This window comes from Phodopus roborovskii, unplaced genomic scaffold (genome assembly GCF_943737965.1).
Source record: "Phodopus roborovskii unplaced genomic scaffold, PHOROB, whole genome shotgun sequence".
In the NCBI taxonomy this organism is placed as follows: domain Eukaryota; kingdom Metazoa; phylum Chordata; class Mammalia; order Rodentia; family Cricetidae; genus Phodopus; species Phodopus roborovskii.
In genome coordinates this window covers 2,335,240-2,349,973 of record NW_026126525.1, presented here as the reverse complement: position 1 = coordinate 2,349,973, position 14,734 = coordinate 2,335,240, and the positions used below count along the sequence as shown (strand labels likewise).

The 14,734-nt window shown below is 40.6% G+C and overlaps 1 pseudogene; it reads right to left on the bottom strand.

The window, feature by feature from the left end:
- LOC127232404 (ATP-binding cassette sub-family G member 3-like) overlaps positions 1-9,366 on the bottom strand; it is a 41,627-nt pseudogene extending 32,261 nt beyond the window's left edge.
- Between the last annotated feature and the right edge of the window lie 5,368 nt (positions 9,367-14,734).

The following is a 14,734-nucleotide window of genomic DNA, read 5'->3' as shown; positions in this document are numbered from 1 at the left end:
AAGGGGACAGACAGGGAAAGTGATGACACCTGAGGAGTCTACAGAGTAGAAGGTGACAAGGCCACCACTGTTGACTTCCTCACTGGGAAGGTACAATGAAGGAGAGATCTTGACTATGGAGGTATAGCCAGGAGTCTTTAGACTGATGGACCATGAGAACCAAATACAGGGGGAAGAAAATAAAGACAGGGAGCATGGTAAGTTTGACTTCCAGGAGCATAGGTCATGGGAATGTACTAACTCTTATATGATTCTTGGGGTTCTTCAGTCAGTTTGGAACCCTTATTATATTTTTAAATGAAAAAACCTAATCCTTACACTTTTTTCTATAACTATTTCTGGCACAGACTTCTTTCTTGAGAGAAGGAAACACCATTTATTTTCCTTCACCCTTCCCCAGGTTCAGGACTCAGACCTTAGGAATCATTCCTTTAGCCATCACACATAGGACTTATCCCACAGATAATCCTATTGATTCTATATTTGAAACTACCCAGAACCCATCATTTCCTAGCAAATGAACCCCCACACCTTAAGCTCTTGCTGAGGTCTTTATGTACCATGGTGCAACTGAACAACTTTCTCCATGATGCATTGCTGTGATCTAAACTCAGAAGCTTCCTATATCCCCACCATGGAAAACCTTAGACCTTAAGGTAGCCCAGGAGGTCTAGGAAATCCACACCCAACCCACCCAACCCTGCTTACTCCAATTGTGAATGTGGAAGGCTGAATTGTGTCGTTCCAAAGATTCATTTGTGGAAGACCTCACATCTAAGAACGTAGAATGTGGCTGTAATGGAAACAGAGTCTTTAAAAAGGTAATTGAGTTAGAATGAGATTACTAGTGTGCCCTAATGTAACTGGTGTTCATTTAAGAGATCAGAACATAGGTATAGGAAGAGGGAGGAGATACCATTCACAGTTCAGTGACCCAGTCTTCAGCAGACCCAGCCTGTGTATATCTTAATGTCTGGCTTCCAGGATTCAAAACTGTAAGAAATTTAACTTCTATCAAGTCACCCAGTCTATAGTGTCCTTGGCAGTGTGCTAGGAAATTTCCTTCCCCTCAGGTTACTGGGTTCCAGTTCATTTGGTCTCCCTAATGTTCCAGACACACCAAATGTGTTTTGTCTCAGAACAAATGAGTTTTCCCTCCATCCAGTACTCTGTTCAGCTTTTACCCACTCACCCTGAGCTCACTTGTCACATGCTTGAGGGTTATGGGGACACACTAATTAATGCAGTGCTCCACCTTCACCACAGCCATCTCTCCGTGTTCTTGTCTCACTGTTCTTGATGTGTGTTCCTTGTTAATTGAAGTTGCCCTCTAATAAACAGGGAAGGAACCCTGCTGCTTACTTCTGAATCTCCTGCACCAAAATGCACACAAGTGACCAGGTACCGAGTGAATAAAACTAATGATCCTTCTCACTTACCTTCTCAGGACCAAGATGACATCAGTAGTAGTTGTCATGTCTTAGTCAGTGGTGGGGTCATCCAGGAACAAAATGGGATGCTCGGTGACCAGCTCCATTGCTATACTGGTTCTCTTCTTGAGCTCTTTAGATCTAGGATAAGCAGCCTAGACCATCATTATCAAAAATAATGAACACTGTCATTATTTGTGAACTAACCAGTTTCAGCAATGAAAGGTTTTGTTATATCACTTTCCTGAGAAGCAGAGTGTGGGCACCTGGGAGAAGAAGGAGGGCATTCCTCTTTTCCAAGTGAGTGGAAAGAGGCTCAGGTCAGAGTTGACATGAAGCCCATGCTAACAACAGTTACTGTTTGTTCTTTATCAAGTCACATATTTGAGGGCAATGAGTTATCAAACTCTAAGACTGGCACAGTCTAAGGAATGAAGACAGGAGAACATGAAGTGTCTCTCCTAATTTAGTAGTCATTTAAAACCCTCCCAAATACACACTTTCTCTTTCCCCACAACACACACACACACACAAATATACGCACACAACACAACAGACAGTGAGATGCACACACAGAAACACACACTGTCTTAGCAAAAATCTCACATCGTCATTTTAGGGCTTTTTTTTAACTGCCTTACAATTTTGCAAATTCACATTATTTATACTGTACTGTATCACAGAATTCATGACTCATGCTTGTAGGTAAATCCAAAAGGTGGTATGGTATACAGGTCAAACTGGCATAGTCTTTGTACCAGTCAATGTCACTGTGTAGGATGAGAGGGACTAGCAAAGTTTAAGGGGACACGGAAATAGGGAACAATTCTCTCCAAACACAATAACCAAACCACGATCAAGACCTACTGATAAGATACAACAAAGAATATTAGGGGAACGTGAATGTGTGTGGTCAGGATAGGCTGAGGATATAAATTAATTTTTCATTTATATAAAATAGGGTTTACAGATAAGCAGATGTCCTTATTTTTATGAATGAATGAAAGGTAATTAAAATTGTCTCAGGAATAAGATACTACCTAATGTTCTTTTGAAGTACCACAGTGAGAAACAGCTTTAGTGAGTTGCTATTGTGAATACTTGGAAGCCCAAGAGGCTAGTATGAGCAAGTATACTATTGTGCTGACCACATAACAGTTAAACTTGTACAGTAACCACATATTCCCTCTACATTTCTTAAATGAAAATCTTATGAAAGGCTAAAGAGAAGTTTTAGCAGGAAAACACTTCCCACACAAGCCTGAAGCATGAGTTCAGACCCTGGAACTCAAAGATAATAGCTACATGCTGTGGTAGAAATCTGTAATTCCATCAAGATGTAATTACAGTGAGATGAGAGGGAGATCAGGGACATCAGGCATGTGTAGGGAACAGAACAGGACAGACCCTGCCTTAAAAATGGTGGGAGGAGAGAACGGACCCTTAACAAAGGTGTTGATGACTTCCATGTGTGGACCCAGGTCTTCAGGTGAGGGGACACACACACACACACACACACACACACACACACACACACACACACACACACACATACACACACACACACTATCTACAGGGAAGGTAGAAACCTGATGCAAGGAATCTTCCCCACTGCCTCTAAGAAGGGGACAGCATAGGAGTTAAACCACGAGACTCCTAGTCTAGGCAGATCATTTTCACTCATACCCCACTTGACTGCTCAGCAGACATCTATATGTAATTCTCAATGGGTTGGTGTCGTGTGACAGGCAGGACTGTTAGGAGGACACAAGAAGAGGGACGCAATCTTGATGCTATAATCTCTTAGCATACAACAAATACAGTGCCTATCACGTTCTACCAACAACATAATAATAACATTTGGGGAATGTGAATGGTTATAGCCCTGACAGGGTTGAGGATATCAAGAATTTGTTCATCATGATACTTAAAGTGTGTAATTGTTGAGATAAACAAATGTCCCTGGTTTGTTTGTTTGTTTGTTTTTGGGGGGGTTCATACTAAACAGTGTTAACGTTTTATTTCAGTCAATAATTTGTTTAAACTGCTCTCATAAATCCATTTCATCCCAAAAAGAAGCAAAGTGCTTCTGGCAGCATAACACTTGACATCACCCATCCAGACCCATCCTACAGCCTGCAAGAAACTTCAGTGTAGTTTGACCTCAGATTGGGTTTTATCCTCCACACACAGTGTCACCTAGAACAGCCTGTGCCATAGACTTCCATACTTCTTTCATTGTGGTTATCAAGCCCGAGAGCAAAGGGCACAAGGCCACTCACTCACTGCAGGCTTCACAGTAGACACAACCGGGTCAGTTTGTATATCTAACTGCTTGTTTTCTCACATAGTAGCTGCAGTACTCATGAAGTATACTGCAGCCTAGCCCATTGTCTAACTACCCAGTAATACTAATCCCCTCCTTCTCCAGAAAAGTGAAGTTAGTCCTTGAACTTTGGAGGTACTTTATATATACAAAAAAATTAGTATTTCTATCCGTGTCCTTGTCAGCATGATTCAGAACTGCTCTCAAGAGTGCCGCCTCTTTTTAAAATAAACACTATGCTGTTTGAAGTACATATGAAGTTTCATTCCTGTTCAGTGTTCTTTACTTTCCATTATAAAGAGTTATTTCTGAGGAATTGAAACCTTCTGAGGAAGGTAACGGCTCCAAAAAAGAAAAAGAAACATTTAAAACAACACTTTAAATGATGAATCAAAACCACACTCAAGAAGTATTTTAAGAGACAGGCGATAGCAGGTGTAGTCTGATGGGAGATGCCAATTCCTGACTCAGCATAAGCGGCAAAAAACCACATGGCTTTTAAGAAACTCTGCTAACAATTTATTGGTGTGTATGAGAGCTTGCAATGGCAGTGACCACATCTCCAAGCCAGCAGCATGCAGAACAAGGTGGTGTCCACAGCTCTCATTGCTGGCAGTAAAATAGTCGCTGCCATGTTTGATAAACCGCTCAGAAACAACTATGACTTTCATTTTAGCAATGTTGTTGTTTACCAGATAAAAGACTCATGGCCAGAAAAAGATAAACATTTACAGTAAAGACAGATTCATATTAAGAAAAACCTCTAAAGGTTTACAGTGTTTTAAAATATACGTAGACATGGGAGAAAAAAAGAATAAAATGGTTTTAAAAAGACAAAGAGAAACTGGGTATGGTAGCACACGCCTTTAATCCCAGCACTGAGGACACAGAGGCAAGCAGATCTCTGTGATTTCCAAGTAAACCTGGTATGCAGAGTGAATTCCAGGACAGATTAGTGTTACACAGAGAAACCCTGTCTCAAAAAATAAAAAATAAAAGTAAAATAAACAGAGTAATAATAAAGCCACGCAAAGATGAAAAAAGCTCAGAGAGAATCTGGTTACTGTATGGTATTATATTGTCTTTAAATTGTTTGACTGCTGAGGAAACAATAACTGTTAAAGGAAATGCTGCTGGATTAATTCAATTTATATATTTTAAAAATGCTTTGACTCCAAAATTTAAGTTCAAGGACAAGTTACTGGGGAAAAGGATTTCTATTTTTGTTTCCACAGAAAATGAAAAGCTGTGGATTCCTTCCAGACTAATATGGTTTGATCAAGCCAGACCCCCTGAAACAGAGTTCCTGGTGATCCAACATTCAAAGCAGCTTGAACAAAGCAGCCTTGCAGACTACAGCCAGGATTTCTTCATCTTCTTAGGATTCCCCCATGACAGCGCCCCCTTCAGCAGGAAGTAGTTTGGAAAGAACAACGCCCAAATTCCCAAATATTGTTTATAAATGTTTGTTTTCAATTAAATGGGGTTGGTTATAAATGGTTAATGATCACAGCTAAATCTTTTTAAAGGTAAAAAGGGGATTATGATATAGATATGATTAATTTGTTTTGGAATGGATTTTCATTTATTGCTACAATTTAAGGTCAATTTTGTGATATGTATATTTCTCCTCTTGTTTAAGTATTGTTTAGAAATGTAATGTATAATTTAGTACAGATTATAGATAGTTACGTATAATAGTCAAAACTTATAGTGTTAGTTAGGTTTTCTAGATATATAGAGATGTATTTGAGATGGATAGGCATTCTTCAAAAATTTCAAAGACCTACAGAAAATGGCATTTAAAATGGTTTAGGGTTTTTCTTGACAGTGAAACATAAATGCTCCTGGCAACACCACCTGCACCAGAAAGGAAGATGGAAGATGGACATCGAAGAAATGCGTTATGAAATTACTTCCAATATGGCAAGACTAGCCATTTGGACAATATACTGCTCTTGTCTGGACTGTTTGACTTTATGCTGTATAAACTGGACATGCAGGACCCATAGAAAAGTGACTGCTGATTCAAGATGGACATTGCTACAGAATTCCTGCTTCATGGAAGAGTCTGCCAGACAGTCTGCAGGACACAGAGAAAAGTGACTGACAAACTGCCAATACAGGCAGACAGTTTAAACTTTCCTGCTTTGCTGAAGAGTCTGCCAGACACACTATGGCCTATGGGCTGAAGATAAAAGATTACAAAAGAACTTCAGGTGACCAGGCAGTGAGTTGTCTCTGTCATTTCTAGAGTTTATATACTACCCTTCTGTGGTCTTTGATGGAGTTGAAGACAGATAGTTATTGTTATAGTTTTCCTTAGTTATGATTAAAGATAAGTTACATGTAGGACTTTAGACTAAACAAAGATAGGATAGATGATGGAATATTTTTTAATGGACTGAACATTGTTAACTGTGGTTCTTATTTGAAACCTGTTTTGTTATATATTTTGCTATGTTAAGGTTAAAACCCTTTTTATTTAGACAGAAAAGAGGAGATGATGAGAGATGTCATTCTGTAAATATGTTTCTCCTATTGGTTAATGAATAAAGCACTGTTGGCCAATAGGAAAACAAGATACACAGGACCAGGAGACTAGGAGAATTCAGGGAGAGATAGGAGGAGATTTAATATGGAGGACAGAGAAAGTAGAATGCCAGTTCCTCTCTCTAGTAAGATGAGACCATGAGGAAATACTTAGATTGATAGAAATGGGTTAATATTTAAGACAGAGCTAGCCAATAATAACTGGACAACAGTGTTATATCTAAAAAAAATGAACTTACAAAAAGTAAACAAGTAGAAAGAGTTTTATTTCTGCACAGTTCAAAAATACAGTCTCCCATTGTAGGGAAGCCAAGGCAGGAAGTTGATGGAGCTGATTTCATCCAGTCAAGAGCACAGGGAGGATGAATGCATGCCCACCTGTCAGTGCTCAATTCACGTTCTCTATCCTCATGCCACCCAGGACACAAACCCAGGAATGGTGCGGCCTAGGATGGGCTGGGTCTTTCTACATCACTTTCTACATCTATAACTTTATACAGAGAGGCCCACAAGGCAACCTGACTACAATGCCTCATAGAGACTCTAGATGATTCCATGTGACTATAGACTATGTTGACTTGACAGTTAAAACCACCCACCATAGAAAGAAGAGGATAAAAACACAGAGAGACAGGCTACAGAAAATAACAGGCATCATACAAGTAAAAGTAAATGTTAAAGAGGCCAAGTATAACCCTGAAGAGAAATGAATGCAGAGTGAAACACAGAGTCAGAGTCCTCCATCTCACATCCTATGTCAGTCCAGAAATACAATTGAAACAACAAAGGAGCAAGTCCTGTAGGGGAGGAGACAAGGAACAGAAGAAAACATTTGTCAAATTCTCTAGAGTCAAGTTTAAGGCTGAAGGAAGAGGAGGCTCATATGAGGCACACAAGGAAATGGCCATGTGAGGAACACTTTTTCCTGTTGGGTCACACTCCTTCCCAGGATTAACCATTGCTAAGATTGCTTCCCAGCTTAATTTTCTCTTTATATCATGCAGGAAACTGATGGCAGAGGGTCATATTATCCACACAAGGATTTATTCTTTTGCTCTGAGTCTTTCAAGATTTTTTTCACATTACCTTGACATTTGGCTCCTCATCCAGATGCAGAAGTTCAAGGACCTCATTAATTCGCTTTCTTTTTTCATCTCTTGTTATAGACATTGGAAGTCGAAGAGCTGCTGAGAACTCGACATTCTCTCTCACAGTCACTGTGCCCATCACCATGTCATTCTTCATGTACAATAGAATTTTAATTAAATATAGTTATAACATAATCCTCATATAAACAATACTCTATTGAAAAATAGTCTGTCAATGTTACTTCTTTCTGTTGAATATGTTTCTGGCCCTGCTGGTTCAAACTGCTGGTTCAGCCCCAAATAAACACAAGGATGCTATATTAGTTATGAAACCATTGGCCAGTGGCTAAGACTTCTTAATGGCTAGCTCTGTCTTATTAACCCATTTCTACAAATCTATTCATTTCCACATGCTCTTATCTTATCTGAGAATGCCTGGTATATCCTCTCGTCCCCAGGCTCACATGGCAACTCCTCTTGGTGTGTTTCCTGCCTACATTTCCCAGAATTCTCATCTCCTAGTCCTGCCTATCTTTCTGCCTCTATTGGCCACACTGATTTATTCATTAACCAATAAGAGTAACATACATATATAGAAGACCACTGACCATCAAATTTCAACTACAGAGCCTGATGTAATAACTTTGACCCCCTCCACCCCCCAATTGCCTTCCAAGTATTGCTCAGGGATTTTGTTGAATGCTACCTGCAATTATTTGCAGAAAACATCTGTTAAGCAGTAGAGAAAAATGGAGGAAGGGCAAGATTGGAAACAGCCTCAATTAACACAGAGACTCTGTATTTGATATTATGCTGTTGGTCAGTTACTTGTTTCTTATCAGCTAGCTCTGTCTTAAGTATTAATCCATTTCTATTAATCTAAGTATTTCCATGTGGTCTCATCTTACCAGAGAGTGGGGCTGGTGTCTGCTCTGTCCCATCTCTACATGCTGACTCCTCCTTACTACTTCCTCGAATCCTCCTTGTCTCCTAGTCCCGCCTATCTTGCTTTCCTATTGGTCAACAGTGCTTTATTCATTAACCAGTATGAGAAACATATTTACAGAATGACGTCTTCCATCAAGTATACATTTTACATTACTTTTTTCTCCTTAATTTTATTGAATTAAAACCATTTCTCAGAATTGTTTTTCTGTTTGCTTTTTTGTTTTTGTTTTGGTAATATGTCTAAGGGATTGTCAAGCTTGTTTGTATTTTCAAAGAACAAATTTTCTGTGTCAATAATCCATCATGTTCTTTTAGTCTCCATCTCATTAATTTTAATGTGATCATGAGTCTATCTGTAAATACAAGGTGAGATTGGGGGATGGTTCAGTGGGTGAAGCACTTGCTGTTTGAGGGTGAGGACCTAAGTTAAACATCCAGAATTCACATGAAGTTGAGTGTGGTCACGGGCATCTGTAACTCCATGCTCTAGGGAGAGATGGGAAACAGAGACAGGAGAATTCCAGGACTCTTGCAGGCTGCTAGCCTGGCATACACCTCAGTGAACAATGAGACTCTGTCTGCTACAGGGTAGAAGGTGCACACTAATGCTCAAGGTTGTCCTCTTACAGCCTTGTGCCATGGTGTGCCATTGCATTCACACATCTGCACTTGTGAACATACACACATATACAATTATATACACACATACACACATTCATATACATAAATGCGCACACCCATGCACATACAATATTAATAATAGAGGTCTATGTATGTTGGAAAAAGTTGTTCAATATACTTGTGTCTATAGTTCATGCATACACCTGATATTTGATAGTCTTTCTATCACACAGGTTTTCTTACGAAATGGAAAACCACTCTGCACAGTTTCTCAACAGCTGATGTTATGAAAACCTACCACAGTCTTTCCAGTCTTCAGGTCATTGGTGTCCATTCTAGGAAGGTCACTTGGATTCCTTTCTATCATTAGGATTGTAACAGGGTCATTATTGGGAGACATCTCGACAGGTTCTTCCTTCTTGTAGAAGGAACAGCAATAGTGAGGTGATGGACACACAAACAGCAATATGAAATAGCACAGCACACTTACAGATTGTATTAAACTGTGCAGTCACAGGAAGATTCCTTCCAGATAAACACTACATATCACTGTAGGACCCAATGAGAAGCAGACATAACTAAGTACATACACTCCACTTAGATACCAAATTCCAAAAGAACAAATTAAAGGATTAAGGGAACAGATGGGGGGGTCATATTTCTCTTACTTCAAAAGCATATTATGTTATTATATAAGTTCAGAGGTAGAATACATGACCACCATTACCACATCTCTTATGCATATATGCATGAGCATGAGGTGTGTGTGTGTCTATGTGTGTACACAACCATACCTGTGCATATGTGTAGCTTTGTGGAAGGCAAATCACATAGCATATGCACATGCAGAGAGAGCTATTCTGGAACAAGCTGGCCAAAATACACTGTTAGTTCAAGGCTTGGTGTTAATTCAAGATATAGAGGTGGTTCAAGGGGAAGATTGCTTCAAAGCACAGAGCTGACTCCAGACATAAGGGGTGTGAACAATTCTGAGTTCAAGTGAGCCACTTCACTTTTGATTGATCATGGTAAGGAGAAGTCCTAGGGACAGAATTGAGAGTCTGTTGCCTTGTATCTAGTGATGACTACATCAGGAGGCCTGATGATGACCCAGAGTATAATCCAAGTGAGGGCATTGCAATGCTCATGGCTCTGGTATTTTGACAAACACACAAGCTTGTTATCTTGGACAAGGTCTTCATACATCCATGGATCTAGGTGTTCCTGGCTTGATATGTTTATGTTTCAGAATAATGCATTTGACTAATAAGTTATTTATTAACCTATGTTTATTTTCTATGCTGGACACTTGCACACATAAGGTACAGAGTCATTTTGCCTCGGCATTTGCTTATCAAATGAAGCAAACCACTGTTATATAAGATGAAGTCACTCAGGGCAAGGCACACTCTGAAAATGACTGTATCCTATATAATACAAGGAACACAGGAGGGCACAGTGCAACCTCTACACACTCCATCTCTCACAGTGCTGGAACCAGGAGCTCTATTCTCTTGAGCTGTGGTGATGATCCAAAATCATCAAGCAGGTGTCATGGTGCCCTGGCGCACTGTTTGGTAGGCAAACGGGGGGGGGGGGACAGTAGTAGAGATGGGAGCACTGACAGACACAGTCCTAGCTCAGGCTGTGGAGACATGAGGACAGGCAGCCCGGCCTCCTGTAACCAGGGATGACATGGCTCCTATGGATGGATGACTGCTGAGCCGAGAGTTCTGAACAGGTGCTGGCAGATTCTTTGGTTTCTGAAACTGCCTCATGCAGTTGCTGGTCTCTGTCTAAGTTAGGGTTTTATTACTGTGAAGGCTCAACAGTTGGGACCTCTGAAATTGAAGTCATGGAACTTCCATCAGCCCAGCTCTGCATGGCCCCAGCTCACCATGGTTTCTGCACGCAGAGTCCTTACACAGCCACTGATACATGCATGAAAAGGCATGCATGAAAAGGCATGCAACCTTCGACAGCCTTTGAGCTGTCAACATAATGCCAGGAGATCAACACACAGATGAGCCTGGCCCTTGGAGATTGCTCCCATGCCCCTGGATTTACACTATCTTATTTATGAAACACCAATAATTAACACCCAGAGACTGATATTAGGGTTCAAGCTCCAAGATAAAGGTAAGAAAAGCAAAGCAGACAGCCACTAGCTCTTACCTCTACTTCAGACTGAAATGGTGATCCTGTCTCCACCAGTCCTGACTCTAGTCCCAGAATGCTGCCTTTCCTCATTGTGGCTGGAGACAAATTCTCTAAGCCTGACTTTGCTTCTTCTTTTTATACCTCTCAAATCCTGGGATTAAAGGTGTTTTACCACCACTGCCCAGCTTCTATAGCTAACTGTATGGCTGCTGGGATTGAAGGTGTATATCACCACTGCCTGGCCTCTATAGCTTGTGGCTGACTTTGCATCATGAACCCTCAAGCAAGCTTTATTAAATCATAAGTAACACATAACCACATATCTACTTTCTGTTTCTATAATCAAAGAGCTGATAACAAACAAACAAAAACAAAACAAAACACTAAAACCTGACTCACAGGAGAAAGGGTTTGTTTTGACTGACAGTTAAGGAGGATATGGCCCATTGAGGCACACAACAGGACCATGAGATAGGCAAGTTTCTACAATCCTCAAGTAGAGGAACAAAGGCCCAGGTTCAGTTCTTTTCCTCCTTCTCCATGAGCTTGAGACACAGCAGATGGAACAGTACACTCATCTTTGGGAAGGGTCTCCCATACAACCTAATCTAGATAACACCTCTTAGAAATGCCCAGGGATTTGTTCCCATGGTGATTTAAAATTCCATCAAGCCAACAATGAAGACTAACCATTACTTATATGTAGGGAGCCCTCCCGGCATTCTCCATTACAAGATGGCACCTGCATCTGGCTGGCGTTGAGAGTAAACAAGTCAGTGCGCAGGTGCAGGGTGATTTTCCCTCCCTTGGCCTCTGCCTCTCCCATGGCGTCATATGGGCCGATGGGCTGCAGCCAGTCAGGAGGTGACACGTCCGAGGCGAAGGTTGTAAACCTATATAAGGGTTGGGTTTTGGATGTTTGGGGTCTCCACTCTGTAAGCTTATGCTCTCCCTCTCAAGATGCATTAAAGCTTTACTGCAGAAGGATCCTGAGTGTGCCGCGTCGTTCTTGCTGGCGAGACGGTAGCACGGGACACTTATACATAGAAATAAGATCTCTGGATCATACAGAACTTGTATTATTTTTATTATTTTAGGAAATGCTCCTGTACACTCCACAGTGTTTATGCCAATGTGAAGAGTCTTCATTTCAATTTTGACTTCCAGTTCTCTGAAGATCGGTGATATTCACTATCTGTCAATAAACTTATCAGCTGATTGTGTGCTTTTCTTTTAGACATATATATTCAATTTCTTTTTCATATTTAATTGGGTATTTTATTTGTTTTGCTTGAGTTAACATGATATTTTTTATGTATTTTGAGTATCTCCTAGAAAACATGTGGTTTGCAAACTTTGATCTTCCATTCTGGTTTCTGTTTTTCTTGGCTATTCTCCTGGCAGGAAGCCTTTAGTTGGAGTCTGCACTACTTTTTTTTTTTTTTTTTTTTTTTTGGTTTCTTGTACTTTTTATTTCATCCCTAAAAATGCTATTGTCCAGATTAATGTTTAGTAACTCTGTTTTTTTCTTCTCATGGTTTTATGCTTTCTCTACATTTCCTTTCTTATGCAACTGGAATTTTATCCAATACCTTCTGAAGCGTCCCTCCTCCAGACACTGGTAGCCTGCATCCTGCTATTTCTAGTCAATTATTTTTTAAAATTTGTATGTATGTGGGAATTTGTCTTTCTGTAACCAGTTATTCTACTTACCTGATGCTTGCTATGTTCATCTACATGCTTACATCACAGGATTTCTTGTTTTGTGTGCCTGTATCAGTGTCCCTTGCAAATGTTTAGCTTGTTTTCTTTTCCCATCATTACTCCAGGTTGAGTTCCTCCTGGACTCTGCAGCTATTCCTGTTACATGCTGGTCTGATGGATGGCCTTTGCACATGCACACTGGTGGATTGCTGTATCCTGTTTCGAATCATAGCTCTTAACTGTGTATCGGATGGCTGACTTTTGTGTGTAGTGTATATAGGATCTAATTCTGCTTCTTTGCATGTGAATGCCCTGTTTCCCCATCCCAATATGTTGAAGGCACTGTCCTCCTGCTATGTGTGTTCTTGACATTCTTGGTACACATCAGGTAACAATTAATCCCTGGATTTATTTCTGAGGCTCTTACTCTGTCTCATTGGTGTATATCCTTGATTTGTTAGTACCATACTAACTCTATGCCCCTCCCCAATTCAACAGAGTGCCTTCTCCACACAAACTCCCCCACAGCAGCCAATCCTAATGTTCTACTTCCTCTTCTGTTTGGGAGCCTTCCAGGTCATCACCCTCTGAAGGTGGACAGCAGAGGCTCCTGGAAGCTGCAAGGCAGATGTCTGAGCCTACGGACAGAGTTGCAACTCTCCTCTCATCCTGTACACAACCTGACTGCATTGAGTGTGGGTAGACAGGCTGGAAAATCCTCTGTAGCTTCATTTGCAAGTGTGAAATGCAAGTTACTGGCCATGCCAAATGTCTGCAGTGGGAGGGTATGGTGTTTGGGGTGGGTTGAAGATGTATAATCACTGATCTCCAAATGTGTAAAGACAAGTAAAGTTGATGTTGGGTGGCTAAAAGTTTTATCAGGCAAGGAAGTTAACGCAAGTGCAAAGGAAATTTGCTACCGCTGGTATTTTAAGGGAACTGAACAATTCATTCTTTTTCTTTATCTCATGATTTAAAATGTGTCCAAAAGTCTCTAGTTTGCTATACAGATATTCATCAACTTCTTACAACTCTTACTCAGATATTGGGGAAACAGTTTGAACATACAGAGAAAATAAAGGCCAGAACAACTACATTGTAAACCTTTCAGTGGATTGTGGTTCTTTTCTTTTCCTGTGCAATACTAGACATGTAATGTCTAGTCTAGTTTTATAAATAGGGCAAGCTTAATAGTAACACATTTTTATGAAGTATCATATGTCCAGGCCTGGGCATTTGCAGGAAAAAGCCCTTCTTATGGAATTGACATATGCCTCTCCAACAGTGCAGTCTCTTCAATCAATGTATATTAAAATGCACATGTGCGTGCGCGTGTACGCGCGCGCACACTCACACACACACACACACACACACACACACAGAATGCATCCCTGTACTTAACTGTGGCTAAGTGTCTGGGAAGCATTTGAAAGTGGGATTAATATGATAAGTGGAAAGAAATATAATGCAAACTAGAATGGAAAATTGTTATGAGAAAGAACATCAGAATTCACAAGATACATTTAGGGATCCTCATACATTTTCAGTGATTTATTCATTTTTATTTGATGTGTATGAGTGTTTTGCGTGCATGTATGTGAGTGCACCACATGCATACCTGGTGCCCCTGGAGGACAGAGGGAGCACTGGATCCCCTGGAACTGGAGCTGCAGACAGTAGGTGCTGGGAATGGAAGCCAAGTCCTCCGCAGGAGTGCTTCTAACTGCTGAGCCATCACTCCAGGCCCTTCAGTTGCATTCTTGAGACCATAACTACAAGGGGCTGATCAGTCACAAGCTCAGGAACAAGAAGGGGAAACACAGTGGCTTTTCAGAGAAGCTTCTCCTGGCCTTTGCTTGTGAGGGGCCATCTCTTGTGTGTGTTACTGTGGGATAGTGAGGAGA